Below are 22,938 nucleotides of genomic sequence, written 5' to 3'. Positions count from 1 at the left end.
ATTTTGGGAGTATTATTTTCATATTTCTTGTAATTGTCCTTGCTGCAAGGAGTGATTACTCCATCCATTGTCTTAATATTCTATAACTATTGTAAGAAGTTGATACTCAACATTCTGATATATATAACAGTACTTCAATCTATCCTTTAGAGTCTCTTACACACATTGTACGATAATGACCCGACTTTCCACATTTATAACAAGTCACGTGCTTGTCTTCTTTGTTTATTCTCTTTTTGGTGGATGAACTTTTCTGAAGCTAATCAAATTCTTGTCTGAATGTCTGAGATGGTGTTTCTTTACATGTCTACTGTAGTGTTGTGGGGGTGGATGTGATCCTTAAGGATAATGTGATGCTTATTATTTTGGTTTCAAGTTGTCCACTTGATGGTTTCAATTGCAAATATGTTGCTGAATTGAATAGTGATGAAAAAAGAACAAATTGAATATATTCTTGCTGAAAAAGAAGTTCTCAAAATGCTCATAAAAGTTCTTCCACTTTTGCTTTTATTTTCTACTTTTCGGTGTATGTTGGTTCTCTAATTTAGTATATGTTCGCATGGTATGTACTATGTAAGCAAAACGAAATAACTTTCTATGCCTTATATTGAGATTTATTTCAGTAGTAATTGGTACATACTATTTTTAAGGTAACCAAATAATTTTCTATTCTGTCTTCCCTTTATTGTGCACATGAATTACACATCGTTTTCTTTTTCGTTATGCTTAAAAATTTAAGCTTTGTTGGACGTGTTCTCTCTCTAAATCGGTGATTCAAGTGATTCCGGTATATTGGATGATGAGAACTCCCATTCCAAAGAGTTGTATGATGGGAATTCAGAAGCTCCATAGAGGTTTATATGGGGGAGATGATGACGTTAACAGGAAAATTCATATGATTGATTAGAAAATTTGATACTATTAGTAAATTATCGAATATGAATATGGTGTGTATGATGAAACTTGGTTAGCACGTTCTTTAGGCTTTAGTAATAAGAATTCACCAAAGATATAATTTGGAGAAGTGTTTGACCAATTTCATGCTTACCAAAGATGAAAAATTTATAACTAAAAAAAGAGAGAATTTGCTCCAGGATCAACGTTAAAACGAGAAACATATCATTTTTCTGCAACCTCTCCCGACCAATATCGGTGTGGTTATCAATATTATTTTGCAGGAACATTATAATTTTAAAAAAATTAAATCATTTGAATTTTAAATTATATAAATATTTCTTATTATTTTATTAGATGAATTAAATGGATAATGAGTTAATGGATTAAATTATCACCTCTATAAATTTAATAGAATTTTTAATCAATAGATGCTTTCAGTTTTGCTAGTTGTTGGTGAAAGTGTGATAAAGAAATAGTCATACAAATATCATGAAATTTAAAGACAATTTTAAAATTTTTTTTAAACAACTTGCGTAAAAATAAAATATTACAACATAATTCTACCACTACTTAAAAATTTGTATTTTTATACTGTGGTCTTAAGAGTTAGTTTGACAAAATAATATTAATTGGTTGTCGATAAAAAACAAACTTCAATAATTATATACTCCAATACAACTTGCATTTTTTTTTTTTTATAAGCAAAATTAATGTTATACAACTTGCATATTGATTTCTATTATATTTCTTTGAGTTTTCTTGGAAGGTTCATTATTCAGTTTGTTCTAAGATTAAATATCATGTGGTGGTGTGTGGGAAAGACATTCACTTTTCTGTTTCAATTTCTTAATTAAGAGATCTTATTTCTAAGTTTCTTTGTTTCCACAAGTAATTTCTCTCTTTCATTCAGAGATCTTATTATCAACTGTTAGAAGTATATTTCATATTTTTTATTGTTTCTAATTTTCTAAATCTTACTCTGACTTTTATATTTACTTTCAGGTTTTCTTAAGCGGAAGATTATAGTCTCAATTTGTTTACTCACAAATTTTACAGGTAATATCTTCTTCTCCCCTCTTAAATATATGTTTTACTTTCTTTAACTGAAAATTTTCTACTTTTACTTGGATCTACAACCAAATTTAGTTTTAATTGATTTTTCTTCCTTAATTTTCAGTTTACTTAGACTTGATATCATTTTTCTAATTTTATTGGATTCTTTTTCATTGGAAATTTCAATTATTTGATAATCGCTTTTGTCTCATAATATTACATTTTAACCTTTATAATAATTTTACTAATTAAAAAACTTAGGATTAAATATGTTTAAAATTTATCTAAAATTAAATATTTTCACTTTTTATATCTCTATAAGATTTCGTTAAAGAATAGTCTTCTTAAAAATATTTAATAACATTTTTTATCTCTCCTGCAATTTAGTGACGGTTCTTCAACTTAACAACTAAATTAGCGATAGGGACTGTTTACTACTTAACAGTTGAATTATCGACAGATTTGACGACGGTTTTAGCCGAAGGGATTAAAAGTGTAGAACTCATAAATTAGGAGGATGATTCTTTAACGAAATTATTTAAAATGATAAAAAGTAAAAATACTTAAATTTAGAGGGACTTTAAACGTATTTAATTCAAAATTTATAATATATAAATTTAATTTAAATTTCAAAGTCTAATTTAATTCAAATAAAATTAACTTCGATTGGTTTGCAATGGAGTTTTTTACATCAAGTTTCAATGGAGTATTTATTTAGTTGGCTGATTTTTTTCGGTCTTTTGTCCCGGTTTTGTGCCTTTCCTTTCCTTTTGTACATGCTATGCTCCTTTTGTTATTGTAATTATTACAAAAATTAACTTATTAACAATAAAGAAATTTATGTTGAGAACGTAATTAATGGTGTCCAAGCATGGTATTATCGAAACACCTAGTGTTGTCGAAATGTCGAAGGAGTTTGTCTCGACAAATTTTTTGCCTTAGGCTTATTTTGCATGTTTTAGAAGAATCAGGTTATTTGGGTTTTGCTTAGGGAGCAAGAAAACTCAACCTATAAATAGGGACTTACCCTATTGTAGTAAATAACATGCAGTTGCATTATTGATAACTGATAAGTTTTACTTTTGAGAGCAGAGAGAAACTCTACAGATATTCTCTTCTTCCCCTATTTTCTCTAAAACCCTAATTTTCTCTCTTTTCCAGTTGATTTCTTTCTCTTCTTCCATTATCGATTTAGTTCACTCAAGTGAAGAGTGAAGAACAAGAGGCGAAATTGATCGGTATGATTGATTCTTGTTCATAAAGATTGATTCGGAATTCTCCATAGGTTTGGTGTAATTCCAACATATGGTCTCTAAAGCACTGGTTATGTGATTCTTGGGAAGCATAGTGCGATGAATCATCCGATAAACCATCTGAATGGGCATTTTCTAGTGAGTCTCCCAATTCTGGAGAGTCGAAATTATGAGAATTGGTATAAGCACATGAAGGTTGTTTTTTATTATCAAGATCTTTGTGGTCCTGTGAAGGAAGGATTAACACCACTTGCAAAAAAATGCAACTGATGAACAAAAAGCTACACACAAAGAATTGAAGAAGAAAGATTATAAATCCCTCTTTATAATTCATCAACGTGTTGATCCAGATAATTTTGAAAAGTTGGGTGATGTTGAATCAAATAAAGAAGCACGGGAAATTCTAGAAAAATCGTTTGGAGGCATTGAGAATGTGAAAGAGGTGAAGTTACAAACTCACAAAAGAACGTATGAATTGCTTCAGATGAAAGAAAATGAAAGTATAACTAATTTCTTCACCAAGGTTACGAAAATGAAAGTATGTGGGGAAGTGTTGACATCAAGATCAGTTACTGCAAAGATATTGAGGTCATTGGCTCCAAAGATGACCACATGGTAGTTGTCATGGAAGAGTAAAAAAATTTGTCAACATTGACAAAGGAAGAGATTCAAGGGACGGTTGAATCTCATGAACAAATAATGGTTGAAAGAGTTACAGGCAAGTCGAAGAGTGATGTGGCTCTGGAGACGCAATCAACAAAACAAAATAAAGGCAAAGAAGTTGGAATGTCAACAAAAGTAGAGGAGGCTACAACAATTCGACTTGTCGAAATCAGCAAAAGGAAAGCTGGTTGAATTGGAGAAAATCATCATACCAAAGCAATCAAAGAGGTGTTGCTACAGGTAGAGTAAGAGGCGGTGGAGGAAAACTTGACAAAAGGCACATTCAATGTTTCAATTTTCAGAAATATGGCCATTATTCTAGCGATGGTCCTGAAAAATAAAAGAATTAGGAAACTGGTGCAAAGCTTGCAAAACATGAAGAAGAGGAGATGTTGGTGATGGTCACAACAAGAGATGAAGAAAGATTCAAGGACCAATGGTACTTGGAGTCAGGATTTTAAAACACATGACTGGTAGGAAAAATTGATTTGTCAACATAAAAACCTCGATGAAGAACATGGTGAAATTTGTAAATGACTATACTCTAGCTGTCGAAGGTATTGATGATGTTCTGATTATGAGGAATGTGGCAAAAGGTCAGTAATTTCCAATGTGTTAAATATACCATGCATGAAAAGTAATATTCTCAACATAGGGCAGTTGGTCGAAAAGAACTACAAAATGTCGATTGAAGACAAGATGATGAGAGTTCTCGACTCAGGTGGATAGTTAATATTAAAGGCTCCTATGTCTCAGAATAGAACCTTCAAGATTGAACTTAATGTGATGGAGCACAAGTTCCTTGTAACTGCAACTAACAGATATGAATGGATATGGTACTATATACTTGGCCTTCTCAACTTCCAATACATCAGAGATCTGAAAAGAAGAAATATGGTTTCAGTGTTACCAGAAATCGACATTCCAAATGAAGTGTGTGAGGAATATGGGCAGGCAAAGCAACACAAGAATAGCTTCAGCAAGGATGCAGGAACCGAGTCAAAGGCAATTCTTGAAGTCTTATGCTCTGATGTTTGTGGTCCTATCCAGGTGGATTTGATTGGAGGTAACATATACTTTGTCACATTCATAGATGATTTTAGTCGAAAATTATGGACTTACCTGATCAAGAAGAAAAGTGAAGTGATTGGGGTATTTTCCAAGTTTAAATCCATGGTCGAAAGGCAAGGTGTTTGAAAGATCAAGATTCAGAGGACTGGTGGTGATGGAGAATATGTGTCAAAAGAATTCGACACTTTGTGTGAAAAAAGGGATTATGCATGAGGTGGTGCCACCCTACACTCCAAAACAAAATGGAACTTTTGAAAGAAAGAATAGAACCATCATGAATATGGTGAGAATTAAGTTGAAAGGTAAGTATCCACCTAAAGAATTATGGGGACAAGTTGTGTCAATTGTAACATACATCTTGAATAGATGTCCAACAAAAAGCTAGAAGGAGTTACGCCAGAAGAATGTTGGTATGGTGTCAAGCCTAGATTAAGCCATGTGAAAGTATAAGGATCTATAGCACATAGACATGTTCCTGGCCAACTGAGAAGAAAACTTGATGACAAGTTGAGTCAAATGATCCTAATAGGATATCATTCGATTGGTAGATACAAGTTGTTCGACCAAGATAATAAGCAAATTATGATCAATCGGGATGTAATCATATATGAGCTTAAGGAATGTGATTGAACTGAAAATGTAAAGAAAGATTCAGTGAGAATCTTATGTGAAGAACCAACAAGTGAAGTCGAAAGAGAAGTTTAACATGATGAAGTCAGAGGTCAAGGAAGCACAAGTAGACATTGAAGAACAAGACACATACCTACAGGGTTGCAAGAATGTATGATTACATTAGATGATGTGGTCGATTACAAAGTTGAGTTGTTACTCTATGATTTATTTCCAGATGTCAAACCAGTCAATGCATGTGAGGCATTAAAGGATTCGAAGTGGATGAAAGTGATGAATGAGGGATTGAAGTCCATCAAAGTTAACAACACTTGGTCACTTGTTCATTTTCCTCAAGCCAAGAAGAAAATCAATGTGAAGTGGGTATATGAGGTGAAGTTTAATCCCAAATGAGAAGTAAATTGACACAAGGCAAGACTTATGGCAAAAGCATTTACTTAGAAGGAAGGAATCGACTTCGAAGACGTTCTTGCATCAAATGCAAGGATCAAAATAATCAAGTTGGTTGTTGGTCTAGCAAACATGAACAACTAGAATATGTGTCATATGGATGTGAAATGTGAATTTTTGAATGGCCCCTTAGAAGAAGAAGTTTAAGTTACATAACCTGTTGGCTTTGTGAAACAAGGTGAAGAAAGCAAGGTTACATGCTGCATGAATCCTTATGTGGACTTAAACACGATCTAAGATCTCAGAATAAGAAGGTACGTAGATAGTTTCCCGAGGGATAAGGAATTTGTGAAATGCACAACTGAACATGGAGTATACGTAAGAAGAAGTAAGAGTGCATTGTTTATACTATGTCTCTATGTCAATGACTTGTTAATAATAGGTAGCTGCAAGAAAGAGATCAAAGACTTCAAAGATGATCCTAGTAAGGAGTTTTTGAAATGTCAGAGCTGGGCAACATTTCATACTTCACTGGTTTCGAATTCTACAAAAGTGGTATAGGCTTGATGATGCATCAAAGAAAATGTGCAAGTGAAATACTCAAGATATTTGAGATGGAAGATTGCAATTTGATTTCGACATCGGTTGAGCCAAGACTGCAACTTTCTAACGACTCATATGAATATGATGTCGATCCAAATCAGTTCATAAGAATTATTGGATCATTAAGGCACCTTTGTCATACAAGGCTTGATCTAGCATACATTGTAGATATGGTGATTAGATTCATGCATAAGCCAAACGTATCTCACTTAGCTGCGACGAAGAGGATAATAAGGTATCTCAAAGGAACTCTCGACTATGGAATTTTGTTTCCTGCAATTGATGAAGGAAAAGAATGTAAGCTACTGGGCTACACCGACTAGAGTTGGTATAGTGATTCTAAGGATAGAAAATCCACGGTTGGTTATGTGTTTATGTTAGGTGGTGCACATGTTTCTTGTAATAATAAAAGAACCAGTTGTGGCACTATCGTCGCGTGAAGCATAATACATGGTTGCTTCTCTTTGTGCATGTCAAACAACAAGGATGGTGAATCTGGTCGAAGAGATTACAACAAAGAATCTGTCGCGGGGAAAAATCGTTTGTCCTTTTTTTTGTAGGATGAGACACCTGATGCCTTCTTTGGGCTCGAGTGCTCATAAAAATGATTTTTCTTTTGTACCGACCAAACTTTTTATTGTTTCCAAAAGAGGAAAAGGAAAAAAGCTGCAATAACCTTAAAAGTGGGGAGAGATCTTGGGTAAGAGGGTTGGTTATACGAAGGGAAGGTATTAGCACCCAACGTATCTATAGTACTCTATAAGTTTCTTTGTTTTGTTTATTCCATTCTTGTTATGGTGGAGGTTCTTGTGAGAAAGAGGTGGGACCTAAGGTGTTTGTTTGATTATGCTCGCAAAGATCATCGCGATCCTCTGCATACATATCCCTTAGAGGGAATCAGAGCATCTGTAGCTCGGGGTCTACGGGTGCTAAGGTTTGAATGGTTTTTTTTTGTTTGTTTTGCTCGCCAAGGATCGACCTTGTGCCTACGTATTCTCAAAGGGATGTTGAGAAAGTCAGAGCAATCGTAGTTCCCACTTATGCTAGTGGAAGCAAAGGAAAAGAGACAAATGTCATCTAAATGTTCGATGTATCTAATCTATATCATCACATACATCTGTTTGATTTTTGTTTGAAAATCTTTTCATTATAAGCCCGGGGCCATGCCACTTAGGGTGCTTAGAATGATAAAGATGTTTTTGTTTAACCAGCCTTGTGGCAAAAGTTTCAATGAAGTCAGCCTTGTGACAAAAACTTTGATTAATCAGCCAGCCTTGTGGCAAAAGTTTCAATGAAGTCAGCCTTGTGACAAAAACTTTGATTAATCATCCAGTACGGTGGTAAAACAGTTTGATTGATTAGCCAGCCTTGTGGCAAAAAGTTTGATTGATTAATTGTTTGTGATGATATAGATGAGATACTCCTATCATAGAGATGATAAATGTCTAATCTCCTAGGGTATTTTGATTTGGATATTGGGGATGCTTATAAGAAGCCCGTGGGTCCTTGTACGAAGCCCAAGAGGAGGCTATCCGAGGGTCCTTGCATTGTAAGCCCAAGAGGAGGCTATGGGAGGGACAATCCAGGGTCCTTGCATTGTAAGCCCAAGAGGAGGCTATGGGAGGGTCACTCGTTTGTACAAAGCCCAAGGGGAGGCATGGTATAGTTGGTTTGAGCTCTTAGAGCGATTTCACCGGGAAACCATACTCTATGTCCTAACCTAAACTAGGGAGATTCTTTGCACGAAGCCCAATAGGAGGCTATGGGGAACCTAGTGTTGTACTAAGTTGGATAAGCATATATAACACAATCACAAATATGGACAAGTACGAACAAACATGAACAAGTACATGAACAATTATGAACAGTTATACATATATGACAAAGTGTGTGTATATAATGGAGTTTATGAAGGAAATATACCTGTAAGCATGATCCAGTTGTATACACAGGGCTCGGGACTTATACTCGGGGAGAAGTCCACTTGAGTTTATTCAAAGCTATGTAAACAGGTATTTACAAAAGGGCTTGGGACTTATACCTACATGGAGGCCCATGGTATTTTTGGGAAGATTTAAAGAAACCTTCATTTTTGGTTTGTTATTCAAGGTTAAAAACAAATTGATTGAGATATGTACAAAAGGCGTACAATGAAATACCTAATTTCATGTACTGGAATGGGTATGTACAAAAGGGGCTTGGGACTTATACCTACGTGGAGGCCCATGGTATATTTTGAAAAGTTTTGTTTCTTTGGAGTTTCGTTGTTTTGAAAATGATTTGAAAATTGTTTTGAAAAAGATTTTGTTAAGAAGTTTTATTGTTTCGAAAACTGTACAAAAAGAAAAGAAATGGGACTTACACTCTCTAATATTCGAGAGGCCCCACTTCATTTTGAAAATCAATTGATCAATAAAAAAGATTTAATCAATAGTTTCCTTTGAGAATCAAAAAGAAATGGTTTATCGTTTTTGAAAAGAATCGCGATCGCTTGTTTTAAAACGATTTGAATTTTGAAAGGAATCAAATTAATCAAAATAAACAAAAAGGTTATCCTCAATTAACACTTAGATGATTAGGGTTTGCTCCAAAAATATTTATAAGTGATTAAGTTTGAAAAATCAAGTGAAAAAACAATATTTAAAAAGTATTAAAACATTTAAAACATGTCATTTTAAACTCAATTAAAAATATATTAAATGAATCCTTTTTTGTGATTTTTTTTAATATTATCAAAATATGTATATTAAATAAAGAGTGTAAAAAAAATGAAGTGAAAATGATGAATTTTGATTGGTTAAATTAATTGGTGAAGTTTGTTAAAAAAAAGAAAGAAAATAGGTTGCAAAAAATTGGTTTTGTCTCCACTAGGGCTTGAACTCACGCCCTCTCTCTCACCAGCCAAAACATGAACCAACTGAGCCACGCTTGTGGCTTGTTAAACATACGCGTTTGATAAAATATATTTTAAATCAAGAATTTGAATTTCCCAAACCAAATCTGGCGCCAAGAACACAACCCTAACTGATTTTCAAAATTCTTCAAAACTGTGTTGTTTTGATCGATCAAAGGGGCTATCTCACTCGGTTTTGGACGAGGAACATGATGATGACCTTTAATTTCATTTATTTTTGCTCTAAGATGATTAATCCTCTGATGAACACGAAGAACCCTAATATGAAAAATCTTTGTGAAATCGTGTATGATCATGATATGATGCAATTGATTGAGGGTTATTATTCAGTGATGGTGCAGAAACAAGATGGTAACTCAGTTTTGCATTTATGATGCATGTATGATAGAGTTTGAAGTTCATGAACACTTACCTCAAAAACGGCCAAGCTGGAGATTGAATTTTGCGAAGGAGGTGTTACAGATGTTGTTGCTTGATCTGGACAGCTTCAATGAACCATATGGAAGGTGTCTGGATGCTTGGAGTGGATTGAAAACACCTGGAGTAGTTGGAGGTACCCGATCTGCAGTTAAGCCTAAGTGTGAATCGAGCTCTATGATTCTGATGTTTCAGGTTGGTGATGAGTGTTTAGATAGCTTATATGTGATATATGTGAGGTGTGGGAAGTGTAAATTTGGACAGAAATGATCTGGAATGAAAATTGGCATGATAAGGCTCTTTATGTGTTCATATGGAGGTTGAAGAGTGAATCTGAGTTTTGGGGTGATTTGGGGTGTGTGAGTGGTTCAAACACATCCCATATGATGTTTATGAGTTGCTAGAACCATCACTTTGGCCATAACTTCAAGGGTTTGGAGGTTGAGTTTTCTACCTCTTTGAAAACTATGAAACTTGCAATTCAAGAAAGAAGAGAGAAAACCTATAATTGTGAGGTTTTGGTGTGATTTTGAATGAGGTAAGGACCTCTATTTATAGGCCAAAGTTTCTGAATACAAAGCTCTTGCAAGTTGATCAAGAATGATGATGTGGCTTAAGAGATAAAAAGGAATCTTTCACATTAAATGCAAATGGTTAAAAGTGACTTAACCATGGTTATTTCTCAAGCTTCTTATCCTCTTCCATTCTGATCTTCTAATCAGAAAATATCTCTCAATTATTGCTCCTATGCATCATTGCTTGGATTATAGGTCATGTAGTCTTGAAACTTAGTGAAAAATGGTGAAAATTCAAGTGAAAAAGATCACTAAATGCATAATTCAAAACCATAGCTACACTCCATATTTTTTCTTGCTCTTGGACATTTTGGAAAGCTCATATTACACACTTCAAAACCCTAGTTGAAAGTTTCTTCAAGATCCTTAAGGAAGTGGGTGAAAAAGATCCATGAACTTTGAAGAAAATGAAGTTTTAAGTGAAATTTTCAAAAGATACCAACTTTGAAGCTCCATATCTCTTAAATGGTTGATCTTATGGAAAAAATTTATATGTGTCAAAGTTGTTTATTGGATCAAAATCTACAACTTTCATGTTGGAAGTTTTTTTCAGTTTGTAGGTGAAATTTTGAGAAATTCCCTTCCAAAGTTTGGAAAAAACCATGAAAAACACTTAGAAATTTTTCTAAGTATGAAAAGTCAAACTTTTGACTTTTTGATTCTTGATTGATTTTCTTGATTTTTCTTGATCAAATGACTTCATATATCATATATTGATGATTCAAAACTTCAAAAGTCATGGTTGACCAAAATTCCCCAAAAGTCAATGGTGATCTTGTACAGTTGACTTTTTCAGACGAATCGCGTTTCTGGAGATTTCAAATGAAACAGGCTATCCTCACCATATGAATGGTATGAATGGATCATATTGAAGCATTAGAGGATATTGAGCCATGGTTTGAGTTGTGGCACCATGTCCTGATTAAAAAGTCAATGGTTTAGTGAATTAGGTCAAAAAACCTAATTGTCGATCTGATGAAATTGATGACTGTGGATCTTGAATTGAGATGTAATTTCCATTGGATATTGTCATAGAGATTATTTGAAGATGATTGAAACCTTTGATTGACTTCCTGGGGATTTTTAGGGTTTCCCAAATGTGATCCCTGATTTCAGTCCCTGATAGTTCAAAACCCTGATCTGAGGATTTGTCTGATCAATCTTTGTGTAGGAGATGTTATGAGCCAATGGATTAGGTCAAAATGATGCACCGGGAGTCTTGAGGTCATGTCCCAAGTCATTAGGTCAAATCCTGAGTAAAAGTCAAGAGTATGTTGTCTTCAGTCAAAACCCTAATTCAGTCGATTCAGAGCCTTCGAGCTTGTTGAAATGAACCTCTGAGGACCAAATGTTGATTGTTGATGAAGATAGTTCTTTTGAGATGGAGGGAGAACAAAACCCTAATTGATTGTTACTTGTACTGATGAGTGATTTCTTGTTTAAATCCTGTTGAGTCACAATTAACAAACACAAGCTATGCAACTTGTTAGAGATGCAGATGATGCATATGCAATGATATGAGGTGGTATCTTAGGTCAAAAATTGGGGTATGACAGATGCCCCTATTTAAGTTTCTTCAACCTGAGACATGAAGATTGAAAATCTTCGTTTTGATAGGGTGGAAGAGACTTAAATATCAGAAGACGCAAATTTTGGACCTAAGATACCAAAATTGCGAAATAATGCAAGGATGTCTTTACCGAGGGGATATCAAGAACTGACTCCGCTGGGGAAAAGAGGTTAGGAAGGATGTCTCAATCCGTTTTAGGAAGAGAATCCATTTTTTTTTCGGGAAAGCAAGTGTATGCTTCACCGGGGAATGATAGCTTTGTAAGAAAAGCTTACCTATCGACATTATCGACTATCAGCATGGGGATAGACTTGTTTAATAATGCGAAGGTGAAAGGTATGAAACTGTATTACCGACTATCAGCATGGTGATAGACTTGACAAAGTAAAAAGAGTTTCACAGGTTCGGTTAATATTATCGACTATCAGCCTGGTGATAGACATGTTTAATAATATAACCAGAACAAAAGGTTACCGACTACCAGCCTCGTGATAGCGGTTTTGAAGACATGATCAATTATCAGCCAAGTGATAAAATGATTTCTGGAGACTTTGCTAGGGAAATTACTGGTTATTCAGCCTTGTGAACAGTAATAAGGCCCTGATTGTCAAATGGTCTTCATGATTGATTTCCTTGAGAGGAAATTTTTGAAAGAAACATAAACTGCTCAGATGACGAGGCGATTGTTTATGGTTCAATTTTTTCTTGACTCTATTTGGAGAATCGGAATTTGAATTTTTGGTAAAGACAAAGTTCTAACCATGAATGAATTGGAAAGAAACAGTCAAACAAGACTTTGTACCCAATGAGGAATGAACTCGACTGGGGATTTTCTCCTTTGTTTTGAGAGGAGAAAACTAAAGCAACCTTCTTCCACGAGGAATGATCTTAGTGGGGAACTGGAGAAAGAAGATTTTATTTCGGCTTATGGGTGACAACCTACTTGGAGAGATGACACGCCCATACTGTTTCTTTTTCCTCTTTTTCTTTCTTCTTTTTTTTCTTTTTTTCTTTCTTTTTTCTTTTTGAGGATAAATATATCCTGAATGAATGATTTCGAAGCAATCATTAAAAAAATGCAAGAATGCATAAATGATGCAAATATGTATGAATGATGAATGTCATGAATGTCGCATGCATGCTAACAATACTGACAGATAATGAAGTATATACTGGAGACGGACCAATGTCGCAACACAACCAGATACTTGGTAAATGTTCTTCAACACGGTGTAGATAACACAGGTGATGAATGATGCTGCGTGCTTTCAACTTCTTTGGGGAAGATAAGCATCTTTTTCTCACTGAGATGGAAAAATCTTCTTTACTGGAGATGGAAAATCTTCGACACTGGGGATAGAAGACCTTCTTCACTGGGGATAGAAGAGCTTCTTCACTGGGGATAGAAGAGCTTCTTTACCTCGAGGGGTAATTGCTTCAGGAATTCTTTTTTTTTTGGGACCAGAATACCGTTGTCTCAACAATTTTCAGGGAGAATCCTTTTGTTCATCTTACGGAGACAACTGCTGATGTTCCTTCCGTTGTTCACAACTCAAAGGAAAGTTTCGCTTTTATTTTGAAAAAGAAAAGTAAATTCATTTAAAACTTTTTTTCTTTTTTTTCCAAAAGTGAATAACACAATCAAAGCGTCATTTTGCAAGCTAAAAGAAATTAAAGATTGCAAACAAGTAGGCACAAGGCTCAAATTTATTTAATAGGATGGAAATCAACTAAAGGCGTGATTCCATGGAGTATTTACAAAAGTTGGAAATGGTAATTATGCGGAAAAGGCTACATTGAAAACAATAACCACTATTCCCCCTAAACAACTTTGAGTTCCAACTGTGCTTGTTGCTTCAGATTGGCAATGATTTGATTGAAGATCCTCTGATGAAGTACAGACTCTTCAGGTGACGAAGTACAGACTGATGCAGTTACTTTGTCATAAATCCCTAATTTTTGCCTAGATTGCCCTTTCAGGTTTTCAATCTACCAGGATGAATTTTTCTGTTTATTGTCTCTAATTTTTGCCTGGACCGCCCTTTCGGGTTTTCAGTCCACCGAGACGCTCATTTTTGCCTAAGTCGCCCTTTGCGGGTTTTCAACTTACCGAGCTGTTCTTTTCTTTTTAGACAAAGTATTTCTTGACTGCATCAGCATTCACAGGATGCGGGAGTTCATCACCATCCATGGTTGTAAGAATCATGGCGCCGCCAGAAAATGTTCTTTTGACAACATACGGGCCTTCGTAATTAGGAGACCATTTGCCCCTAGAATCTGGTTGAAAAGACAAGATCTTTTTAAGCACGAGGTCGCCTTCTCGAAATTCACGAGGTCGAACCTTTTTGTTGAAGGCTTGTTTCATCCTTGCTTGGTATAACTGTCCATGGCATAGAGCAGTCATACGTTTTTCTTCGATTAAGTTCAACTGATCGTATCTGTTTTGACACCATTCAGCCTCTGATAACTTGGTCTCCATGAGGACTCTCATTGATGGGATTTCAACTTCTACGGGGAGCACAGCTTCCATGCCGTATACTAGAGAAAAGGGAGTTGCCCCTGTTGAAGTACGCACTGAAGTACGGTATCCATGTAAAGCAAATGGCAGCATCTCATGCCAGTCTTTGTAAGTGACGACCATTTTCTGGACGATCTTCTTAATGTTCTTGTTGGCAGCTTCAACGGCGCCGTTCATTTTTGGTCTGTAAGGAGAAGAGTTATGATGCTCAATCTTGAATTCCTCACATAATTCTTTCATCATCTTGTTGTTCAAGTTTGAACCATTGTCAGTAATGATCTTGCTGGGAATACCATATCGGCAAATGATGTTGTTCTTGATAAACCTCACAACCACTTGTCTTGTAACATTGGCGTAAGATGCTGCTTCGACCCATTTGGTGAAGTAATCAATTGCTACCAAGATGAAACGGTGACCGTTTGAAGCTTTCGGTTCGATCATTCCAATCATGTCGATACCCCACATGGAGAAAGGCCATGGAGATGAGAGAACGTTGAGTAGAGTCAGTGGCACATGGATCTTATCTGCGTAGATCTGGCACTTGTGACATCTCTTCACGTGTTTGTAACAGTCAGATTCCATTGTCAACCAATAGTATCCTGCTCTTAAGATCTTTTTGGACATTGCATGCCCATTTGAATGAGTTCCAAAGGACCCTTCATGCACTTCATGCATTAACATGTCTGCTTCGTGTCTATCACGCATCTGAGCAAAACCATGTCGAAATTTCTTTTGTATAGCACATCTCCGTTCAGGAAGAAACTGCCAGAAAGCCTCCTTAGGGTTTTCTTATCTTTGTTTGATGCCCCAAGCGGGTACTCTTGAGTTTGAAGGAAGCGTTTGATGTCGTGGAACCACGGTTTATCATCGATGACTGCTTCAGTTGCAAACACATAGGCGGGCCTTTCAAGGCGCGTAATTCTGACTTTAGGCACATCATTCCAGTGACTGACTTTGAACATGGAAGATAGAGTAGCCAAGGCGTCTGCCATTCGATTCTGATCTCGAGGTATATGATGCAATTCAACCTTGTTGAAGAAAGTCAACAGACGTCTTGCATAATCTCTGTAGGGAATCAAGCCAGGGTGGTAAGTTTCCCATTTGTCTTTGATTTGGTTGATCACGAGGGCTGAATCTCCATATATGTCAAGGATCTTGATCCTTAAGTCAATGGCTTCTTCGAGACCCATGATACAAGCTTCGTATTCTGCGATGTTGTTGGTGCAATCAAATAGCAGTCTGGCAGAGAACGGGATATGAGTACCCTTGGGAGTGATGATGATTGCCCCAATTCCATTGCCAAAAGCGTTTACTGCTCCATCAAAAATTAGGCCCCATCTTGATCCAGGCTCAGGACCTTCTTTAGGTAACGGTTCGTCACAATCTTTCATCTTCAAGTACATGACATCTTCGTCAGGAAAGTCAAACTTGAGAGATTGATATTCATTAATCGGTTGATGCGCCAAGTGATCGGCGAGAATGCTTCCTTTGACTGCTTTTTGAGCACGGTATTCAATGTCATATTCGGATAACAACATTTGCCATCGGGCAATCCTTCCTGTTAAGGCAGGCTTTTCAAAGACATACTTGATCGGATCCATTTTGGAGATTAACCAAGTAGTATTGTTGATCATGTATTGGCGGAGACGTTTTGAAGCCCAAGCCAAAGCACAACATGTTTTTTCGAGCATGGAGTAACGAGACTCACAGTCTGTGAATTTCTTACTCAGGTAATAGATGGCATGCTCCTTCTTACCGGTCTCATCTTGCTGTCCAAGCATACAGCCCATGGATTCTTCCAACACAGTAAGGTACATGATTAATGGTCTTCCTTCAACCGGAGGAATCAATATTGGTGGTTCTAACAAGTATTCCTTGATACTGTTAAACGCTTTCTGGCAATCTTCAGTCCATACAACCCCTTGATCTTTGCGAAGAAGCTTGAAAATTGGCCCACAAGTAGCAGTCATTTGAGAGATGAATCTGGTGATATAGTTTAATCGTCCGAGAAATCCTCTTACTTGCTTTTCAGTTTTTGGTGCAGGCATCTCTTGAATAGCTCTGACTTTGTCGGGATCTACTTCAATACCTCTTTGGCTGACAATGAAACCCAAGAGTTTTCCAGATCTAACCCCAAAAGTACATTTGTTAGGATTCAAGCGAAGCTGATATTTCCTTAGTCGTTGAAACAACTTCAAAAGGTATTCAATATGTTCTTCTTCTGTGCTGGACTTGGCTATCATGTCGTCCACATAAACTTCAATTTCTTTATGCATCATGTCATGAAAGAGAGTAGTCATTGCCCTTTGGTAAGTTGCGCCTGCATTCTTTAATCCAAACGGCATCACTTTGTAGCAAAAGGTACCCCATGGGGTGACGAAAGATGTCTTCTCCATGTCTTCAGGAGCCATCTTGATCTGATTATAACCGGAGAACCCGTCCATGAAGGAAAAGACGTTGAACTTAGCGGTGTTATCGACCAGCATGTCGATATGTGGTAAGGGAAAGTCATCTTTTGGACTGGCCCTGTTCAAGTCACGGTAGTCAACACACATTCTAACTTTGCCATCTTTCTTCGGAACTGGCACTATGTTGGCCAACCATTGAGGATACTCAGAGGTGACTAGAAAACCTGCGTCGAGTTGCTTTTGAACCTCCACTTTGATCTTGTTAGCCATATCAGGGTGAGTCCTTCGCAATTTCTGCTTAACTGGCGGACATTCTGGCTTCAATGGCAAGTAATGCTGAACAATATTGGTATCCAACCCAGGCATGTCTTGGTAGGACCAGGCAAACACGTCAACATATTCTTTGAGAAGGTCTGTCAACTTACTCTTGATATCAGCATCAAGCAGCGATCCAATGGTCACTTCTTTTTTGTCTTCTTCAGAACCCAAATTGATCTTTTCTAAAGGCTCTTTGTGAGGCAGAATGGCTCTTTCCTCGTGCTTAAGTAACCGAGAGATCTCGTCCGGAATCTCCTCTTCTTCCTCTTCTTCGGCTTCGAACACAGGAAACTCAAAGTTGGGAGAGGGCATAGGGTTATTGCATTCAATGGGTTTATCAATAGTAAATCTGCACATGTGATTTATATTTATTTCAGAAAATTTATGAATGCAGGAGTGTATGCAGATTTTTTTGAAAAAGTTTTTTTTTTTTGGGTTTTTTAGGATTACCATTTCCAGAAAAAAAAGCAAAAAATAAAACATGTAATGTAGGGAATTCAAAATGACACTTTATTTATGATTCATTTTTGAAACAAGGCCCTAAACACAAACTCATTTGTCTTGGGCAGGACAAAGAGGGAAACTTTTAAAACAAAGCCCTATACACAAAGTTATTTGGGCGGAACATTTAAAAGAAAAACCCTATAAAACATCTCTCTGCTTTGGGCAAGGCAGGAGGTCAAAATAACGACGAGGTGATTACTTTGAGCGGCGAACAACATTCGGAACGTCGACAGCCTTCCAGTAGCAACGAACTCCTCTGTGCATTATGTATTCAGGAAAATTCTCCCCAGAATTATCTTCAGTTTTGACATTGACCGCTGGTCGAGCAGGATTTGAAGGTCCTGGTTTGTCACTCTTGTTCTTTGTAGAGTTGAAACGGTCTTCTTCTACTTCTTGAAGAGCATATGATGAGTCACAATCTTCAGAATTTTCAGGATGTATTTCCCAGTATTCAGGATGAAGAGACTCATTGTCAGCGACACTTTCTGAGTCAACTGCGGGACCATCTTCCCCTTCATCTTCAAAAATGGCATTTATGTGATAGTAACCATCTTCAGGATTATAAATCTTGGTAGATACGTTGAAGCCAAAATCTTCAGTAATTTCAAGCTGCTGAGGAAATTGACAGGGCTGATAAGCCTCTTCTGGTTGACTATTATATTCGAAGGAATCTCCCCATCCAGTTGGTTGGATATCCTCAATCGCAATCTTGTAACTTTCAGGTACAGTGTATTTCACCATATAATCAAATTTTCCATTTGGTTGTCCCAAGGTGTCCCAAACCTCTGCAGGAATAGGCGGAATTTCTTTAGCACTTGTTTTCTCTGAAGGAGGATATGGTTCTTCCTGAGATATGTATCTCGAGTCATTGAGATAACATTTCCATTCTTCTTCAAGATCAGGTAGACCTTCTTCGATGCATTCTTCGATAAGGACATTAACCTCTTGAGGAATTGGATTAAGGAACCCTCCACTATGGAACGTTTCTTTGATCGGACGAAGGGTTTCATCCTTCTTGGTGTAGTTTGAGAATGTTGGTGAACATCCGAGACCTGCTCTGGTTTCATTCTTGGTCGGGATCACAACTTGCCCCCAGCCAGTGGCAGTTCCATCTTTCACTACTTTTACTGCCTCTTTGTAAGAAGAGATTGATGCTTTCTTTTTGGAAGATTCGTCTTCTAAAGAGAGACCTTGGAACTGAGTTCCTTCCACATCATCAGCACTGATGAAAGAGAAATTGGATAAATGGCTCACCATCAAGGCTTGTTCTCCACTTATTATTACCAATTTTCCATTTGTTACAAATTTTAACTTTTGATGGAGCGTAGAAGTTACTGCCCCTGCTTCATGGATCCATGGTCGTCCTAACAGACAGCTATAAGCAGCTTGAATGTCCATGACCTGGAAGGTAATTTGAAATGTATGTGGACCAATTGTCATGGGAAGGTTGACTTCGCCGATAACAGATTTTCGCGATCCATCAAATGCTTTGACAACTACACCACTGAACTTCATAGGCATTCCTTGGTAAGACAAGCGAGCAAGAGTCGTCTTTGGCATCACATTCAAGGAAGATCCGGTGTCTACCAATACATTGGACAAAGAGTCTGACTGACAGTTCATAGAAATGTGCAAAGCAAGATTGTGATTTCTGCCCTCCTCGGGGAGTTCTTCATCACAGAAGCTTAAATTGTTGCAAGCAGTTATGTTGGCTATTATCCCATCAAAATGGTCAACAGTCACATCATGATCTACAAAAGCCTGATCCAAGACCTTCATCAGGGCTTCCCTGTGGGCTTCTGAGTTTAACAGCAATGAAAGTATTGAGATTTTTGAAGGAGTCTGCATAAGCTGATCCACAATCTTGTATTCACTTCTTTTGATAAGCTTCAAAATTTCATCAAAATCAGGATTCACATTGGTTCCACTGGATTGACCAACATTAGTGCTTGTATTACTGACAGGAGTTTCCACAGGATTTCCCACTGGAATATTGACATGATTTTGTCCGGCTGCAGGAACAACAGGCTGCTTTGGAGGTAGTGGAGTATACACACGTCCACTTCTTGTTACTCGACTCACATCAGCGATGTTTACGACAGATGAGAGAGTTGGTAAAGGAACTTCTTGTCCATCCTTTATCATTGTTGCATTGTAGTTGTATGGAATTGCCTTGTCAGAGTCATAAGGAACAGGTCCAGGTAGACAAATGATCAAAGGAGCAACAGGAACCTTTGGCTTGTTGTAAGTAACTTCTATGCGCTCAGGCATGTTGAAATGAGGAACGATGACGTTAACTGTAGGCATTTCCGAGTTGATATCTGAGACTAAAAGCTCATGCGGATAACATCCTATCATGTTAACTTCATTTTCATCCCTATTTCTGTAGATCTCAATAGTACCATTATCTAGCAAAACTTGGAGATCTCTTCTCACAATTGAACATCCGTGAGGATCCACACAACATATTCTACAGGAACCGTATTGATGCTGGCGAAAATTCTGCCCTCGACAAAGAGTAGCGTGCATTTGTACCAAATCTGCTCTTGAGAAATTGATATTATAGACTCGGTATGGACCAGGACATCCATTCACCATGTTTACAACATGCCCTCCATGATTGGGCAGTGGATTTGCTTGCACATTTGGATTCAAATTTCTGAACGAGAGGAGATTAGATTTAACCAACCTCTGAACTTCATATTTCAAGGCTATGCAATGCTCAAGATCATGTCCAGGTGCTCCTTGATGATAAGGGCATGAGACCTCTGCTTTGTACCACCATGGGAGTTTCTCAGGTACTGGTGGTGGTGCTCTAGTTTGAACGAGACCTTTTTCAACCAGCGCAGGGTACAATTCTGTGTAGGTCATTGGAATCGGATCGAACTGTGGAGCTCTTTGCACACGATTCTGATTATTGTTGAACTGCTGAGCCTGTTGTCGAGGCTGTTGTTGTTGAAACTGCGGGGTAAATCCCGGATTCGGCGCTGTATTAACGACTGGTGCAATAGCAGCTACCTGTCGCTGACGATTGACATTTCCTCTTGGCCTCCCTTGGGATACCATGTCAATACTTTGTTCTTTCTTCTTTGGGAAACCACTTCCAAACTTTTTGGTTCCACTCGAAGATCCACCTTCTTTAGTCAGACGTCCGGTTCGGACTCCTTCTTCTAGACGCATCCCCATGTTTACCATTTCGGTGAAATCACTTGGGGCACTAGCAATCATGCGTTCATAATAAAACGGACTGAGAGTATTCAAGAAGATCTTTGTCATCTCTTTCTCTTTTAATGGTGGATTAATCTGAGCAGCAGTTTCTCTCCATCGTTGGGCATACTCTTTGAAAGCTTCATGGTCTTTCTGAGCCATGGATCGAAGCTGATCTCTGTCCGGAGCCATATCCGAGTTATACTTGTATTGTCGGACAAAGGCCTCACCTAGGTCATTGAATGTTCGAATATTAGTGCTATCCAAGCCTGTGTACCACTTCAGTGCGGCACCAATCAAACTGTCTTGAAAGTAATGGATAAGCAACTGATGATTATCTGCATAAGTAGACATCTTTCTGGCATACATCACAAGATGGCTTTGTGGACAAGAACTACCTTTGTACTTCTCAAAGTCTGGGACCTTGAATTTAGCTGGTATTTGTACACTGGGAACCAAACATAGCTCCTGGGCATTCTTTCCAAACAAATCTTTGCCACGAATAGCTTTGACTTCCAGTTGAATCTTGTTGAACTGTTCTTGGAGATCTTCCACAAGGTTACGCTGATTTGTGCTATCACCTTGATCATGATAAATCTCATTGCCATCATAAGGAACAGTGTGAACCGTAGGGGTCGGAACTGTCATAGTGGGTTGAGAAAGTGCCATAGTGATTTGGGAAAAAGTTACCCCTGAATGCGGAATAAACGCCGAACCTTGCGCAGCAGGCGCTTCAGTTGTAGCTGTTTGAACCCCAGAGAAATTATGGCGGAAACCTGTACCAAAGCTGAAAGGCGGGCCCCAACCTTCTGGCATAGAGAAAGATGGAATACCGAATGCAACTGTAGAAACTGGAGTAGTGACTTCAGATGTTACCGTTGCTTGACTGTTGGGTGGTGGCGGCTGATTCTGTGCGGCCATCAAGGAGTCAACCAGAGTAGTGAGACTTTCCAACTTTTCCTGAAGGGTGGTCACTGTACCTCGGAGCTCAATATTCTCTTGTTCAGAGTGTTCCATTACTCTTCTTCTGCTTGAACGAGTATTGTATCTGTGATCTGATTGCGAACGCGGTCGAGAAACTTTGAGACGCGACAGCTTGACGATCTAATGGAGAAAGATCCAAAAGATGAGACTCTATACAACAGACTCGATATGCAGAATGATGTATGCAAAAAGAAATTTATGATTTTTCCAATTATTTTAGAGATTATTTCCTTGCAAACATTTGAACACAAACAAATCTTTTATTCATTCATTTTTTTTGCAATAATGGGAAATGTTACAACATTGGAGCGTAGCTCCTTACAAAAGCAAATGATAAATGAAAATCTAAACAAATCCTAAACATCTTCATCAGACGAAGAACCAAATGCGTTGTGCAGCTTGAGCTTCATGATTTCTTTCCCATAGTAAGCTTTCAACTCGGCCTTTTCAGCTCTCAGCTTGTCAACAACATTCTTCCAATTGTCAGGCATCGGAGCGTTGCTTGTCGAGGCTTCAGGATTTTTCTTGCTTTCTTTGATGTATCTTCTGATTGCGGCGTCTTTCTGACGGATCTTCTCATCTTTACTCATGAGCCAACCATCTTGATAATAAAGAGTTTCTTCGTGATCTTTCACTCTTTTCTTCAACTTTCTATTTTCCTCCTCAGTTTTACGAAACTTTTCTTCCCAAGCGTCTTTTTCTGACCTCATCTTGGCTAAAATCTCTTGGTATTCTTCCGTAGTGTCAATGGGAATGTTGTGTAGTTGAGACACCACAGGGAACATGGGTTTTTCATAATCGTAAGGCATTTGAAACTCCTTTGCTCTTTTCTTTACCCAGCTGGTGTAGGCGTTCGTAGCAATGCAGTTCCTTATCCCACCTTTTTCTTTTCTTCGGACGTCGCACCAAGCTCTCACCATTCTTGTCTTCAACCTTTGAGGATCCTCCCCTTCTCGGTAAAAG

The 22,938-nt window shown here is 37.5% G+C and overlaps 1 protein-coding gene across 2 annotated transcripts in view; it reads left to right on the top strand.

The window, feature by feature from the left end:
- Positions 1 to 1,699: 1,699 nt before the first annotated feature.
- The window catches only part of LOC131593163 (putative disease resistance RPP13-like protein 1), a 42,489-nt gene continuing 21,250 nt past the window's right edge, over positions 1,700 to 22,938 (top strand). The window contains exons 1-2 of one of the 2 annotated variants that reach the window (XM_058865431.1): positions 1,700 to 1,785; positions 1,900 to 1,953. The gene's annotated coding sequence lies outside the window, so the exon portion shown is untranslated. The remainder of the gene's footprint in view (positions 1,786 to 1,899; positions 1,954 to 22,938) is intronic. The other variant, XM_058865430.1, reaches the window with a different exon arrangement.

This window comes from Vicia villosa, linkage group LG3 (assembly GCF_029867415.1).
Source record: "Vicia villosa cultivar HV-30 ecotype Madison, WI linkage group LG3, Vvil1.0, whole genome shotgun sequence".
In the NCBI taxonomy this organism is placed as follows: domain Eukaryota; kingdom Viridiplantae; phylum Streptophyta; class Magnoliopsida; order Fabales; family Fabaceae; genus Vicia; species Vicia villosa.
Note: the sequence above shows the minus strand (reverse complement) of the source record. Positions and strands in the feature narration are given on the sequence as shown.